Source organism: Rhinolophus hipposideros (assembly GCF_964194185.1).
Source record: "Rhinolophus hipposideros genome assembly, chromosome: 16".
In the NCBI taxonomy this organism is placed as follows: domain Eukaryota; kingdom Metazoa; phylum Chordata; class Mammalia; order Chiroptera; family Rhinolophidae; genus Rhinolophus; species Rhinolophus hipposideros.
Window position 1 is genome coordinate 22,371,494 of NC_138062.1, and position 18,070 is coordinate 22,389,563.

Below are 18,070 nucleotides of genomic sequence, written 5' to 3' on the forward strand. Positions count from 1 at the left end.
TTGAAGAAGCAGTTACCTTCTCCAGCCTTTATGGACTAGCTTTGGAAGTGAAATACTTTGCCAGGCTGCTAGGCTTTTAGGGGTAAATTCTTAAGATTGTATATCTTCTCTTGATCCGATAAAGCCAAGCCGTGTACTGACAGCCTCCCATTTGCTTTCTTGGTAACAGTGCTGAATGCTCAAGTTTGTGTGCTTTCTCCCATTCCCACAGAGTTGGGTCAGCTATCTGCACGTGCTCCATAGCCATCTGCCAAGGCTTGCACTCATTGCCCTCAAGGGCAGGCACAGAGAGCCAGCTACAAGGTGGGGATTTATGGGTGAGGTGCATGCAACATTGCACTGTCTGTGGGCCAGTTGGGGACATCTGCAAGAGAGGTGTTCCCAGCAGTTTGTAGGCAGTCCTCCTGTGGAGGTCCATGACACAGATAGTGGGACCTGCATGACTCTGGTACCTTCCAAGAACTTCACTGTTCTCCCAGCCGCTCCTCATCCCTCAGCGGTACAGCGCGGTATTCTGGATGGAGCAAGAAAGAGTGGCAGCGTCTTTGGCAGTGTCGTACACAGCTGGGGAAGCTGGCTGCTCACTCACATGATGTCACTTTCCCTTGTTGGAAAAATCATGGGACAAGAAGGTCTCTCTTGGCACTGAGCTACGCAGCTTTGGTGAATGAGTAACACTAGTAAATGAAACTTCCTCTTACCCTCTTCAATGAATTCAATCTTGGTTTTGTTTTCCTCCAATGGGATGGGGAAACTTCTCTACTGGACTCCCAGACATCCACAAAGGCACGCTCGTCCATGGGTGATTGTCAAAATAAGTTTTCTTTGGAGGTAAGACAGCAGAAAACTCCTGCCATTTTTTCCAATATGACCCTCCACAAACACAGTTTTATATCCTGCATTTCTGTATCCTGAATTTTCCTTTTCACTAATCTCTAAATTATCTCTAGATTTTTGAGATTTTAATTTTTTCTGATGAAAGACAATAGACAAAAGTATCTTTCTTCTCATTAAACACTAATTGCATATTCTTATGTAGAGTATAGGATATAAAATGTATTCTGAATATGAGTATGATTTCATATGTACAACTACCAATTAATTACTATATATGTAGTAGTATAATACCATCACAGCAAGTATAGGAAAGAGCTTAATAACACAGACTTCTTGCTTTGGAATCCCAGCTCAGCATTTGTCAGTTCTGTGACCTTTGCAAATTATATAACCTCTCTGTGGCTTAGTTTTTAATCTACAGAGTGGGGTAATATAGCACTTACCTCACAGAGTAGTTGCTAGGATCGAATGAGTTAACCCATACGGTGCTAAAAATGTCTGATGCCTACTACATGCTCCATGAATATTAGTTGTTATTATCTTTCTAAAAACCTAATCTTTAATACAAAAAATCTTGCTACACAAAGCAAAATATGAATAAACTTTGTTTATGGAAACTATAATGAGTGCTATAAAAATTATAAAGGATACTGAAATATATTTTAGCAACTTCTCTATGGCAAGAAAGAATAAAAAGAAAAATAAGGGAACAGAAGATGTACACCGCATAATTTTTCTTCAGACATTCCTTTGGTTAGAGAGAAATATGCAAGATGGTGAAAGGAACAGTCATAAATATGCATGGGATTAACACAGTATTAACGGATGAAAATTTCACTGAGGAAAGGAAAAAAATCACAAATTCACTATACAATAACCTAAGCATAACCTAAGGAAGATGAAGCATAACACTTTCACAGGAAAATGCTGTTGAACTCAGAAGAAAATAAGCTAACTGACATATGTACATTTGCTGGGCCATAAAATAGAAAACGTAAATGCTGCCACACAAACAGTAGTCTGTACGTTAGCTCTGAATGTTTCTACTATGATGCACTGAGCAATAATTTGTCTTTTTTTGGAAAAAAGCTATTTTTTTGTGATTGATACAAAAATGGTTTACAGGTAAAATTATTTTGTAGTTTTGAATAATTATATTAATTATGTTTCCTAAGTTATAGAGAAAAATATAAATATTAAGTCAGAGACATTCATGATGGTAGAGGTCTTATACTAATCATATAGGGTAAATTTTTCAATATCACATCTGAGAAGTCCAACCTATACTGCAAAATATAAATACCTCCAAAGAAATTAAAATGTAGAACCTTAAACTGCAAAGGAAACATGGTTGCAGAATTCTTGCTACTTAACTTTAATCAATTCTTTATCTTTTCTTTACAGAATGACTTATAATTGCTATTCATATATTTTCTGCATTAATCACATACTTAATCAGAAATTGTCTTTACTGAACTACCTGTATTACATTTTATTGAAATACTACGCTTACCCTTCATGTGCTATTTTGTGTCACTTACTTCAGTGACACAAAGTCTCTCATACCAAAGGACTCGTATTCAGGTATGACACTGTGTAGCTAATGCCTAAAGTCCTCTCTCCCGTGACCATGGCAGAAGCCACTAATCATTCATGGCATGTCTCATGTTGACCCTGCAAGCTGAGCAGAGTTGGCCCTCGAGGAAAAGTTCTACTGTTGTCCTAAAACACCGTGGTTCTCCCTGCTGTTTTTTGAAGACACATCTACTTTTCATTCATTCTTTCAGCAAACATGCCCATAGTACCCACTATGGGCCAGATATTGTGATAGCCTTTTGGGACACAAAGAAAAATAAAAGAGATCCTCAAGTGGCTCAACATTTTGTAGAAGAAACAGACAAGTATGACAACCATTAAGATTTTTGAAGTGTAGATATGTAGCACAAAGAACACACAGGAAAGCATCTAAGGCAGACTGTGTTCGTATGTTTGCAAGTGGAAGAGTGTTGGAGAGTGGATGGAGGTATAATTAAAGGTTCCCCAAGGGCACCTGGAAAATATGGCGAAGTTAGGTAAGTAAAAGGAGCGGGGAGGATGGTGGGGAAGGTAGCAGAGAAGGGGGAGGGAGATGTGTGTGTACCTGTTGGGGGAGTAATGTGAAATTTATGCAGGAAAAGTAAGTAGCTTATAAAATGAGAGAGAACATAGCACTTTAGAGAAGTGGAAGCTCTCTAGCGTGATTAGGCTATACTCTGCAAGATATGAAGTTGGGAAATTGATAGATTGTGAAGGACCTTATATGTCATGTTATAGGGCAGGAAGACTACAAGTAACCACCAAGGTATTTTAAAAGCAGTATTTGTGACAGACTCCAATTTAGAAAGTATCACATTTATACATATCTTGATAGAGTATAAAAAAAACCACAGATGTGTTGTATAACTTCCTAGGGCGCTAAATAGGTTGTTCTCAGGATGATCCAGAAACACACACAAGTGATCTATCTGCTCCTGAGATGCAGATTAAATATCTTCAAGAAATCTGGATCACAACTCACGTCATTTTACTTTCGAGAGGAATTTAAATGAGAATCCATATATAATTCTCTGTGTACAGCATCACTGAATAACTGTAATATAGCTTAATGAATATAAAAACAAAAGGTATCAGAAAAAGACCATTTCAAAGAATGTTTTGGAGATGACAGGTTCAGTGGGTGTTATGCGTTGAGTTGTGTCCCCCCATAAAGATGCTGGAGCTCTAACCGCCCAGTAGCTTAAAATGGGACCTTACCTGGAAATAGGGTCTTTACAGAGGTAATGAGCTTAAAATGAAGTCACTATAGTGGGTCCTATTCCAATATGACTAGTGTCCTTATAAAAAAGGTAAAATTTGAAATTGACAAGCACACAGGGGGAAGGCCCTATGAGAACTGGAGTTAAGCTGCTGCAAACCAAACACTGAGGGAAGGGCCTGGAACAGATCCTTCCCTAACACCTTCAGAGCAAACCTGACACCTTGATACAGACTTCTAGCTTCCAGAACTGTCACACAATAAATTTCTGTTGTTTAAGACAACCAGTCTGTGGTATTTCATCATGGCAGCCCTAGGAAACCAATACATTAGAACTATAGAAAACTGACTTCTAAGAACTTGCATCGCAGCTAAAAGCAATAATTCCCCCTACACTGGATCCTATAGTGTAGGGTAAAAATTCTATAAAGAACATTAGATCATCTAACAAAATTGATATATGAAAAGTAGATTAGATAAAACTATTATAACATTGTTACATTTACAAAATGGTAGCTGTTACAGTGGATACATAAAAAAAGTCCCTATTCTTAGGCAACATACTGAAGTATTTGGGAGTAAAGAATGAGTATGTAACTTACTCTCAAATAATTCAGTACAAATATTACCTATATATATGTATGTGTGTAGTATATATGCACACCTATATATGTGTGTTATATGTGTATACACAAACAGGGGGAGGGAGGGGAGGAAAAAAAAGGTAAAGGGTGGGGAAAATGCTCACATTAAAAAGAGGGGGCGGGGGATAAATGTTACCACTACTGAATCTGGGTAAAGAGCATATGAATGTTCTGAGTGCTATTTTTATAACTTTTTGAAAGTGTGACATTAGTCGCCAAACATGTTTAAAAATTTTTAATGTTCAAGTTCACTGTTGGAAATAAAATATTTTCAGTAGGACATAAATATATAAACAAAAAATAACAAAAAACAAAATGAAGAAAGGGAGGGAAGCAGTGAGTGAGGATGGATGGATCAATCAGGAACTGATTTGTGCTAAAGAAATGCTAAAACAATTCAGAAAAACTTAATGTACATTTCCATGTAAAATGAAAATCAAGCATTGTGGCCACAACATTTAATTGACTATATCATTTAATATTATAAAAAGAATGCAAACTCAATTTGCCTGTGCTTAAAAATAAGAACATCAGAGTCATAGAAAATACCATAACACTTACTGGGAATATCTGTTAATAGAGAGAAAAATAGCTTACCCGTTCTTATGTACACAATACTCACACAACTATTCATTGTTGTCTAGCATTTCAAGTACTGGGATAGTCATCCTAAAGTTTATTTTCTAATGATAAATCAAAAATGTAGAGTGAAAAGAACCAACCAGGCCATAAAAAAAATAAGTCATGCTGGAAAAGCATGAATCAATCCTCCTTTTCCTTTTCTTCTTTTTTGGAGGGCTGGGGAAGGTCACTTTCTGGTTACCATGACCACAGAAATTTGCAGGTTTACGCAAAATTCTGAGTTGGGAAAAAAAATGTTGGATAGAACCAGTTATTGGCCAATCAAACAGACATAAATACCACAGTAAACAGTCATTGACTGGGAATCGCTGTGAGAGTTGCGTGAAAGTATCCACAGGCAGAAGAAAATCTCCAGCAGAGATGCTGCTTTTCAGATATACTGCCACTGTGGGTGACATGGCCCAGCGCCAGGAAAAAGGGCAGTGAGGGACTGGAAGCGACTCCTCCCAGCATGGAGACAGGACACCTCCAGCCGAGGCGGGCGCGAGGGGAATAGGCTGAGCAAGAGTTCTGCGAGCTCAGCTTCTAGGGACATTCTGGGAACCCATTCGTTTCACTGCTTCTCCCACCATTACCATCAGTCCCTGGTAAAAATGACAACTTCCAACTGTATCTGGCAGCATACTACTGTGACAATTTACACAAAGACTAAAGATGAAAAAAAACAAAACAAAACAGGATTTTCTAGCCCTCTTGCTCTTTTTCTATTATAAAAAGTATCTCTTCTTCCACCTTTCTTCTTAATTCTAACTTCTCAAGAACTTAAACTGCTCTGGACAAGTAGGAAGCTACCACAGATGAGGTTTTATTGTTTTTCCTCAAGTCAGATCATTAAAGCACTTTAATAACTTGAAGAAAAAAAATTATGAAAAACTGTGTCGAAATAAATTTAGATTAGCCAGTTAATAAAAATAACATCACCAGGAATAATCTGGAAAGAATAGCTCAATTCCAATCATAGTGATTTGGGTGGATTTTTATAAATACATGATACTATTAACGTGTTTAAGACAGTGATCACCTGTTTGAAGAAGAGGCTTAACAGAAGGGTTATGGTCAATATAAATGGGGAGCACAGAAAGTGTGTCATAAACAGACCTAGAAAAGATGGTGTCCAACCACATAAATATAAAATATTCTGATGTTTGCGGCACTCAGTCTCTGTATTGAAGATAGAGGCATCAGTCTAATAATATGGCATTGAGAGCTTCGTTGGAATTTACATTATCAGGCCTTATCTATTTTGGTTGCCTTTCTATCCCCAGAACCTAGAACAGTATAAGCAGTGAACAAATATTGTCCAATGAATTAAGATCAGCTTTCTCTTTCATTCTAAATCAATATTACCACACAGTGAGATTTGCTTATATTGGATTCCCACACAGTTTTGGCTAAGACAGAAACTGCTGGCCAGAAAGAAGAAATATTCTCGTTTCCTCAATAGTTAAATTCTTCACGAAAAATAATTGTGCATTCTATGTTATTTCTTGCCAAGCTGGTTTACTGAAAGTTAATAACTAAAATATTTATCAATAACTGCGATGCGAAAAAATTGTCTCTAGCTGCCATTGTCAGGCTACTTCTATGCTTTTCTGGTTCTTACTGATTTTACATTTGAATCTCTTTACCTCTTATATTAAAATTATTGATCACGACATTCACACAATTACTTATTTGCTTAGTGTACATACAACCATAACAGTTTCAAAAGAACTATACCATTGCTACCTAAGTGTAAGACTAGTTTAAAAAGTTGAAGGTTTCTTCTGGCTCTTTTGTATGTAAAACACATCCTATCAGAGAGATACTTATCTTTAGTAGGGTTACTTATTCCAATGTCTTTTCAATTTTTAGGGATTGAAATTTTCCCTCTTTTGGTTTTATTTTATAAATTATATAAAACATTCCATAATTTCAAAGTCAAAACTATTAAAGAAAATAGATTCTACTTGTGAGTACAACATTTCTTACTTTGGCCAGTATATCTTGGGGAAAACCACGTATATACGGGATCACAGGACAAACAGGTAGGTAATTTTGCTAGAGATTGGCAAATTCCCTTCGCTGTCATTTTGCATTTCCATCAGCAACGTAGGAGAATGCCTGTTTTCCCACAGCCTCATCAACAGAGTATCTTGGAATTGGACTATATTGGAATTTTGCCAATCTGAAAGATGCAGATGGAATTACAGTACAATATATATTTCTTTTATTATGAGAGAGGCTGCGCATCTTTTCATGTGTTGAAGGGACGTTGACGTTTCTTTTTCTGTGAATTGTTGCCCATTTTTTCCATTAGATCGTCGGGTTTATTTCTTTTCTATATAAGTTTTAGGAGTTCTTTATAAACTCGGTCCACTAGCCATTTGTCTAAGTTTTAAATTTCAAATATTTTTATTTAGTTTGTCATCTGTCTTTTGACTTTGCTTCTGATGCATTTTGCAATTTAAAGCTATCTATGTTTAGGTAATCAAAGTGATCAGATCTTTAATACTTTTGGATTTTGACTCATAATTGGGAAAGTTTTACCCACCCTCAGGTTGTACAGAAATTCACTAACGTTTTCTTCTAGCACTTGTTTCACACTTAGGTATCTGATCCTTGGTTTCTGGTATGAAAAATTATCTAAGGTTATCTTTCTTTATATGGCTAGCCCATACCACTTATTATGAAGCCCATCTTTTCCCCAATATTTTGAGATTGGATGGGGGTTTATACGCCCTGTACCCCCAACCAACACTGAGCCACTAGAATAGGGTCTCAACAAATATTTGATGGATAAATGAATAAAATGCACATTTATTAACTGTAACTCAGGAGATTCTGATATAGACTATGTATTCCATGAACCACACTTTGAAATACACTAAGGATAGAGTTTATACCTAAAACCAGAATTTTATATGCAAAAAGCACAGAAGGTCCACCGAGTAAGAATAATGACCTACAAGTCACCTGTGTATATAAATATATTGAAAATGTGCTGTAGGGTGACCAGAGAGTAATATGTAGGGGTTTTTATGAAACATTTTAAGGACAATGAGCGTTTTGAGAAGAGCTGTTTACAGGTTTTTGTTTTATTTTGTTTCTGAGGTAGTGGTGGTAAGAAGGTTTAAAGCTTTATAATATAGTTTGGTTTAAAAAGGAGTAGGCTTACACTGCAATGTGTAGTAAAAGTATGTGGCAGGCCCTGTGGTGAGTGAGAAAAGCATGTGGAATGATACAATCGAGAAGCTAGAAGCTAAAAGCACAACTATTGTAGGTTTCTGTGTCAAGAAGAGAATAGAACCTACATTATCCCCCACACTTCCAGCTGTATCACTGAGGCTGAAGTCTCCAGGAATGAGTAATAACTACGAGATGATGCTTTTCAGTATCATGTAGATGGGCTATTCATGGAGAGGAATTTTTCACTATTCTTATAAATTTAAAAAAGATTTTTGTTAGTATGTAAATATTTTAATGAAATATTAAGTTATGTCAGCAGGGAGTCATAGCAAGTTGATCCAGAATAAACACAGAACTTGTATATTTTTCCGATATAAATGTAACATACCTTAGAAATAGAATCATTTCACTTTGTTTTGCTTGTATATGTTTGTATATAGTACAATAACATGTCAATAAACAAAATCCAGTTTACATTTCATTTATCCAGAGTTCAGATTTCAAATGTTTAGAGAATCTAGAACACAGCAAAAACTCAAAGCAACTGAAGGCCATGAGGAAACAAGCACAAAACTTACAAATTTTAATGGTGGGAGTCACTGTCATTCCTCAGGCTTTTACTATATATGTATATATGCATAAAACAACAAAATGGATCAAAAGAAAATGAAAACATTGACAGAGAAAAGTGACAGCTGACACAGGAAAGAACTCTGAAATGCTGACAGAAAGCTAAAAACATAAGCAGAGGAACATCCATCATTTTATAGCTGAGGAACAAAAAGTTCCATATATCTCAGTAATGTTTAAGGACAACATGGAAAATATCTGAATATTTACCCATGAGTATTCCAGAAAAGCCTATTTAAGTTCTGAATTCTCTGTTTAAGAGGTAGGGAAATGTGTAATACAGTTTATAAAAAAAGATTCTCCAAGGGAAATGGTAAAAACACTGGTATTTGAAAGTATAAATTTCAGTTCTACGGAAATTCTTATATATGGGAGTTATCCCATTTCTATATGATGCTGTATCTGAGGTATTCTTCTATTCACTTTGGAATGTTTCTATTAAGGGTAAGTAGTAAATAAAATTAGTAGGTATCATTTCTCCTTTATTATCTTTAGAGACATAAGATTGCACAAAGCAATAGCTATTAACACTGTATAGTGGGTTTATAACACCAGGGATGTAATATTGTAGGAAGGAATAGAGCTGAATTCGAATTAAGTCACTATATTTTACTGGAATTAAGTTAGCATTAATCTGAAGTAGATTGAGATAATTGAGATAAAATGAAATAATTAAGATGCATATTGTCCCTAGAGCACTGACTAATAGAGTAACTGAAAAGAAGTTTTAAAAAAAATGCAATGAAATAAAGTGGTAGACTAGAAATACCTCTTTAATATAAAAAATTTATAAAGGAGGAACAGAGAAACAAAAAGACTCAAGACTAAAGGACAAAATTAGCAAGCTGGCAGCCATGAATCCAAACATATCCATAACAGCATTAAATGGCAGAGATTATCAGACTGGATAAATAACAAAATCCAACTGTATGCTATCTACAAAAGAAACATTTTGGAATCAAAGGCAAAGGAGGTTGGAAGTAAAGGAATGGAAAACTATATACCACACAAACAGTAATCATATGACAGTTGGACTGGCTATACTAATATCAGGTTAACCAGACTAAATAATTACTAGAAACAAAGGGGGATAATTTATCATGAAAATATAGTTCATCAGAAAAACATAACAATTGTAAACACAAGCACAATGGTAGGCTGAAAAATGCCCTCCCCCATCAAAAGATGTCGTCTTAATTTCTATAAACTGTTATCCATATATGTTCCCATCTATGAGAAAAGAGTCTTTGTGAAGTAGTTAAATGAAGGCTCTTGAGATGGGAACATTACCCTGGGTTATCAGGGAGGACCCTAAATGTAATCACATGTAAGAGGAAGGCAGGGAGAGATTTTACAATAGACAAGAGAGAAGAAGGAGATGTGAGGACAGAGGTAGAGGTCTTTTCCAGAAGAAGTATAATACTGACTTCAGACTTCTGACCTCTAGAACTTTGAGAGGATATGTTTCTGGTGTTTTAAGTCACCAAGTTTTTGATAATGTGTTATAGCAGCCATAGGAAACTAATACATGCATCCAACAGCAGAGTTTAAAAATATGTGAAACAAAAACTGACAGCATTGACAAATATTTGGGAAACTCAACATCTCACTAGCAAATGTGGATGGAAAGAGACAGAAAATCAGCAAAGATATAGAAGATTTGAACACACTAAACCGACTAGATCAACTGAAATCTATAGAACACTCAACAACAGCAGAATACCTATTCTTCTCAAGAGCAAGAGGAGACTTCTCTAATACAGACCATGTCCTCAGTCATAAAGTAAGTCTTGGTACATTTAAAACAGCAGAAATCATGCAGATTATATTCTCCAATCACCATGAAATTAAATTAGAAATAAAACAGAAGAAAATCTGGAAAATCCACGTATATGGAAACTAAACAATACACTTCAGAATAACCCATAAGCCAAAAAAGAAATAAAAAAATAATTAGAATATGTTATGATGAATGAATATAAAATAAGCAAGCTTATTGGATGCAGCAAAAACAGTAAATAGAAAATAATTGTTGTAAAAACCAAAATTAGGAAAGAAAAACGAATTTAAATTTAAAAATATGTTTCCCAAATTAAGAATCTAGTAAAAGAGTAAACTAAACCCAAAGCAAGCAAAAGGAAAGAAAAAAATGAGTATTAGAGTGAAAGCCCAATGGAAGAAAAAACAGAAATACAGTAGAGAGAAATCAATGTAAATTCAGTTCTTTGAAAAGATCAATAAAACTGACAAACCTTTAGCAAGAACGTCCAAGAAAAACAAGATACGAATTACCAAAAATCAGAGATTAACGAGGTAACTTCAAACAACCTTAAAGAAATTAAAATGATTATATAGCTCACTATGCACAACTTTTATACCAATAAATCACATAGATTGAATAGTCAAATTCCTAACAAGACACAAATGACTGAAATTCAAGAAAATATAGAAAACATAAATACACCTATAAAAAGTAAAGAATTGAGTTAGTAGTTTAAAATCTTTCCACAAAGGAAATTCCATGTCCAGATGGCTTCAGTGGTGAAGCCCACCAAATATTTAAAGAAGAAAAATAATACCAATCTTTCACAAAATCTTTAAGAGAACAGAGGAAGCAAGAACACTTTGCTACATCTCATTCTATGAGACCAATATTTTCCTGATATTAAAGTCAGACAAAGATATCATAAGAAAACCACATATCAATATTCCTCATATACATAAAAAGCAAAAATCCTCAAAAGCAATAATTCTCAACAAAATATTAACAACAAAAAATACATTACCTACCAAAAGAAGGTGATGTACTTTATATCAAGTATGATATAGTCAATAAATACAAGGGTGGTTTAACATTTTGTTTCCTGTTTGGAAAACTTTTCTCTATTCCAAGATCACAAGGAAATCTTCCTGCATTATCTTCTAAAAGTTTTACCCTTAGATGTAAAGCTTTAATATACTTTAATTTTTGTTTGTGATATAAAGTTCCGTGTTCATTTTTTTTTTCGGTATTGGTATCTATTGTTATGGGTTAAATACTGTTGTTATTGTATCCCCCAAAATTCAAATGTGGAAATCTTACTTTCCATTAACACAGAATATGACTTGATTTGGAAATAGGGTCTTTATATATGTTAATTATTTATGTTAAGGTGAGGTCATACTGGAGTAGGATGGGTCCCTAATCCAATACAAATGGTGACCTTAGAAGAGGGGAAATTTGGATACAGCAATAGGACATAGAGAGAAGATGATATGAAGAGACACAGGGAGAAGATGGCTATAAACAAGCAAAGCAGAGGCCTAGGACAGATTCCCTCCCTCAGAGTCCTCAGCAGGAACCAGCAACTGCCAAGCTTTGATTTCAGACTTCCAGCCTCCAGAAATGTGAGACAATACATTTCTGTTGTTTAAGCCCCCTAGTTTGTTACCAAGGAAACTAATACAATATCTATTTAGTATCTCAGCACTTTAAATTGAAAAGTCCTTCCTTTCCCCACGGATCTGAAATACCAGCTATGTAATAGATGAAGTTGCTTTATATGTCCTGGTCTATTTCTGGGCTCTCTGTTTACTTCCGTGAGTCTAGTTCTCCTAATTTTCCCTAATTACTATAGCTTTAGAATGATTTTTGTTACATAGTAAAGCACGTCCCTCTGAAACCTGTACTTGTTCTTAGAGAAGGTCAAGGCTATAACTGGCCCTTTGCTCCTTTACAATCTTCTTTTCATGTTCCAACAAAACAAACCTGTTGGGACTTGGATTGGTTTTATTACATTTACATATAAATTTGGGGAGAATTAACAACCTATCAACATGGAACTTTTTTTCCCCCTCTAATTTAGCTGTCTGTTTTGAACTAAAAATTTCAGAGTAAATTACATATCAGGACTAAGGGCAAACCAAACAATAGCAATTTTAGATTTTTTTCAAAATGTGCCTCTGCCCATTGCAGGGAAGGAAGAGGGAGGGATACGTCCACAGTTGAGAAATAATTAGTACCAACTGAAGCTATGATGGCTATACCCATTCTTGGCCATATCATTATCTGTGTGAAAAATGAAAAGGCAAATGGAAAAGGAACAATATGAAAAAAGCAGGTAGCTTCTGGCATTTCTATTCCAAAAATAAAAAATGTTGCCTGGTCAGCTCTCTTAAGAAATAGGCTTTTAAATGCCATTTACCCAGAAAATGGAAACAATGATATGAATAAAGGTCAAAAAAGTGCAACCCCTTTCAAATCTCAATCAAACCTCTCAACCTTACAGTGTTTCCAAACACTGTAATTTGGAACATAACATGCCATTACAATAATCTAATTGCTGTACCATTGCAAACTGAGCCATCTCAAGCGGCAGGTCTTGCTGTATGCACATAGAGCACTTTTTAATCAACATGAGATTCTTAGCATCAACTATGCTGCCATCACCTGGAAACAGCAAATTTTCCATTCAAGTGAAAAGGTTAGAAAAGACTGACTGAGTTTCTTTAGAGATATAAGATCTATGAAGCTTTAGGTAGGTTGGATAGATTTCTATTTAGCAATAGTAGGAAAAAACAAGGTTGGTGGAAAAATTAAATTTGAAAACTGTATTTTTCTCTCAGACAACAATATAAAAAAATCACCACTTTTAATTTGTCCATACATCATCTGGAAAGGAGACAACATACTCATTTAATTTTTCTTTACCTTCTCGTGCAAGTGACTACTCATGTCACCATTATGAAATTGCAGAGAAGACAAAAGCTACAGAAGACACACAAAGGAAAGTGTGATTCTACCTGGTAACCCCAGGACAGTTCATCAACAGAAGCCTTGCTTTATTAGATTCATGCCACCTCTCAGCCATGAGTTTTCTATTTCAACAACCTAAGCCATCAAAGAGGAAGTAACCTCCAAAGAATAGTGGTATGGTCTGCCTGTTCACTGAGTCTTACAGCGCTGGTACAGAGACACTTAGTAAATACCTGTTAGATGAATGAATTACTCTTATTATAATCTGAATCAACTATATATCTTTTGGCTAAAATAAAATGTTCCACTTCATCAACTTTTATAAATAGAACTATCATTACTGCTCAGACTATGGTTTTCTTTGTCTCGTATTCCACTTAAAACTTGAGGGTTATAAGAGGCAATATACTATAGGTCCATAACATCAACATTGTATCATAGAGATATATAAAGAACATTCTCAACTCATACATTTTTATATTATTTGAAAGTATGAAAGCCTGTTTCTCATTTATATTTCTGAAGCAGTATTTGGAATTAAATTTTTTTTTTCCTTTTTTGGTCCAGGTAATATTAAATAACATAGACGAATCTCTGGGATGTAGTTAAGACTGGTCTGGTTTTACCCTGATTCCAACTGTTCAGAACAAAGAAAATATACTTTATTTATCTGAAAGACTAATCAGACCTAGGTGGGTTTTCCTTCTAAAATACACAGGATATTATTTTCTGTACATGAAGCCAACCCTTTCGTCAATTTGTCAATCCCACATTCAGATCTTCATTACTTACAGAAAGCGGTGAGGATTAAAATGTATAGGAAAGATAGCAGTTACGGTCTCTAACACAGAACACAAAATGTAGCATTACCAGCCTACTATCAAAATCATGCTCCGAAAAATATCCTATCCCCTCAAATTAATATTTGGGCAACCAAATACTTAAAAAAAGACATGCTGGGTATCTTAAAATGAGTATGTCAGTTAATTAATTCTGTGATCCCCTGCTACCTACGGAGTACTGTACAATCTGTTATTATTCACTGTCCTATAGATCATCTGTTCTTGGTGCTGGCTTGTTCCAGGAAGAGAGACAGCTGCAACACTATATCCCTGTTCAACCTGAGGACCATCTGACTTTAATTGTAACACACAGCTTGATGTGGCTCTGGCTACGAGAAGCCAAAGTACCGTCTGTAATAATCTGGAAAAGCAGAAACCTGCCAACAGAGGGCTGAAAACAGGGAGTTGTGCTGTCTGGCTGCCTGACGGGCTGCAGGAAATATGATTAATGAGTAAGGTATAATGATATCAGGAACCCGATTAGCACCACAAAAAGGTCACAGATCAAAGTAGTATGCATTTCATGAGCTACAATCATTGCATAAAATCTGTGGACTTGAAGAGGTAAACCAAGAAGAGGAGGGGGATAAAACCTTATATGATAACATGCGAACAGATACATAAAATACCACACTGATAATTAAAAGTCCCTTATAGAAAGTTACCAGGAAATTATAAAATGAATCAGTATGGACTGTACTGTAGCAAAGCTTTGTTCATCATGGGTGTACAATAAATATTTTTGAATGATTCGATTCTTTCATAAAGACACGTGTAAGTAACATCAAGTATTTTCCCATAATTATGAATTAAAATCAGAGATATAAATATTCAATGCTAAACGACATTTGCATTTAATTTGCAGTGAATTTTTATATAAGTCTGCTAAGAATGTGTGCTTATTCAGAGCTTGAATTATGAAGACATCTGTAAAACTTGTAGGAATCACTGGGACAAATGTTTAATAATTTAATAGTAAGTAATTATAAATGTGCAGTTAGTATTGTAAAATACTATTTTGTACATAATTTCATAGTCAGGTCTAAGTTTAAAACATGGTCAAATATAGTCAGGCAAAGCCAAAATCTGATTGGAAAAGAATTTGGGAAGTTGCCACCTTTTTTTTTTTGGTGTCCTTGGGAAACCCATTCCGAATAGATCTGGTTCTTCTGAGTGAGAGTAAAAATGGGAGGCACTGCCAGGAGACTGGCTCACCTCAATTTATACAATTAAGCACACTTGAAACCTATGCAGTTTTACTAATCATCGTCACCCCAATAAATTTAATTAAAAAAAGAAAAAAACAATTTTTTTTTAATTGTCAAAATATTGTTGAAAAGCTTTAAAGATAACTTCTTCAATGTTTCTGACTCTTACACCTCTTTTAAAGTACACACACTAACAAACTTCTTTGTACTTTTAATTATGCTAAATAGGGTAATGATTAATAGAGAGTGGGTTCCCTTGAGACTTAAAAGTTTAAATCATATTTGAGAAAAAACATTTAAATAATGAAATGATCTGAATACTATTTTAATCATTTTCTTAAAAATTCATTCCTCAAGAATGGAGATGATTATATTTTTCAAACATTATATAATTTTATATCTATCTAATAGTAAAAACATTTTTTTAAGTGGTGATTCAAAAGGAACCGTTAAAAAATGAAAGGACAAGTCACAAACTAGGAGAAAAATATTTGGAAAAGACATGTTAGATAGACTTTTATGGAGAATATACAAAGATCTATTAAAATTGAATAATAAAAAGACAAACAACACAATTAATAAACAGGCAAACGATTTGAACAGATAGTTCACCACAGAAGATGTGTGAGCAGAAAATAAGCTATTGAAAAGGTGGTCAACATCATTAATCATTAGGGACATGCAAATTAAAATCACAATGAGATACCTACTAAAATGGCTAAAATAAATAGGATTGACAATACCAAGTCTTGGCAAGGATATACAAACTGGAATTTCATACATTGTTGGTGGGAATGCAAAATGGTAAACATATTCTTAGCATATGATCCTGCAATTAAACTCCTAGAAATCTATCCAAGAGAAATGAAAACATAAGTTCACCTTAAGGCATATACAAATACTGATAATAGACTAAAATTGGAAAAAACCTAAATGTCCATAAACTGGTAAACAGATAAACAGAATGTATTTTATCTTTACAATGGAATACTATGCCGTGATAAAAAAAAGAAAAGTAGAAAAAGAAAAAACTTCCAATATATTCAACAACACAGATGAGTGTCAAAAACATCATGCTTTGTAAAAGAAGCCAGGCACAAAAAGACTACATACTGTATGCTTCCATTTATAGAAAGTGTTTAGAAAAAGCATAACTACAGAGACAGAAGCAGTAGTTCCTGGGACCAGGAGTGGGAAACAGAGAAGGAATGCAGGTATAAGGAAACTTTTTGGAGTGATGTAAGTGATCTAAAGCTCTCTGTGGCGATGGGCTACACAACTGCATACATTTACTAAACCTTATTGGATTGTGCTCTTTTAAAAAGGTGAATTTTATGGTCTGTAAATTAGACCTAAATAAATGTGATTTAAAATGGTGGACAATCACCAAAAGAAAAAGAAATTGCAAAATGACCATCCTTCCTACTGACTTCCAAGTGCTCCTGGGAAACAAAATCACACCGCCACAGACAACTGTCACATTTCAGTAACTGAATTGAGAATCTTCAGAAGGGCATGAGAGAAAAGTAAAATGCAATGTGTACCTTAAGACTATGATAGAATAATATTAGGTACAATCTTCTGAGTGCCTATTATAAGCGAGATAATATTCTAGGTATTTTTACGTACATAATTACAATTTTATACTCATAATTTCCAAATTACAAATGAGGTATGCAAGGCTCAGAAAAGTTATATTGCCTAAGGTCCCTTAACCAGCAAAGTGATTTATCCAGGATTAAGAAAACTGCTCTAGTGGGGCAGCCAGTTAGCTCAGTTGGTTACAGCGTGGTGCTGGTAACACCAAGGTTGCCTCTTCAATCCCTGCATGGGCCACTGTGAGCTGTACCCTCCCCCTCAAAAAAACAAAAAACAAAACACACACACAAAAAAACCAAAAAAACACCAAAAAACAAACAAACAAAAAAAACTGGTCTAGCTTCAAAGCCTATGTTCTTTTCACTTCCTCTGCTATGTATATAAAATGTGAAATATTAGTAATAATGGGACTGCAATTAGGATCTGGAAGACAGGATTAAAATATAATTGTTGGTATAAAAGAAATGCCACCTAGAAAACTAAAATGCAGTAATTTTCCTTGTTTAAGTATAAATTAAAAATACAATGCAATTTAGATTCATCTTGAATATGGAGTATGATAAAATACTACTTTTAAATACTGAGAATGAAGCTCCCTTATGCTAAATTTTTATACAAATTAAAGGCAAAACGGAAAAGTGTATTATATTTTTCATAAAACAGAAAACTCATATAACAGAGAACAATAAGGAGTCCAATGCAGAGGATTCTGGAGACTTGTTTGTAAGCACAATGATTACTTTGCTTTTAAGTTTTAATGTTCTAAATATTACATGAAGACTTCATGTAATAGAATAGGATAGAATCTGAATGTTTTCAGGATAGAATCTGAACATTTTGTTTCTATTACTAAAATGTGCAATGGCCTTCTAACCTGGAACATAGAATTATGCTCTTTTCTTGGTACAAGAAACCCATGTTAGAAAAAGCATAGAATTCCAATTTAACCTACAAACTTTGCTCATAATTTT

At 34.7% G+C, this 18,070-nt stretch overlaps 1 protein-coding gene across 3 annotated transcripts in view; it reads right to left on the reverse strand.

Annotated features, from left to right (window-relative positions):
* Positions 1-18,070, reverse strand: part of LRBA (LPS responsive beige-like anchor protein) — a 570,825-nt gene that overhangs the window by 107,305 nt on the left and 445,450 nt on the right. The window lies entirely within an intron of this gene.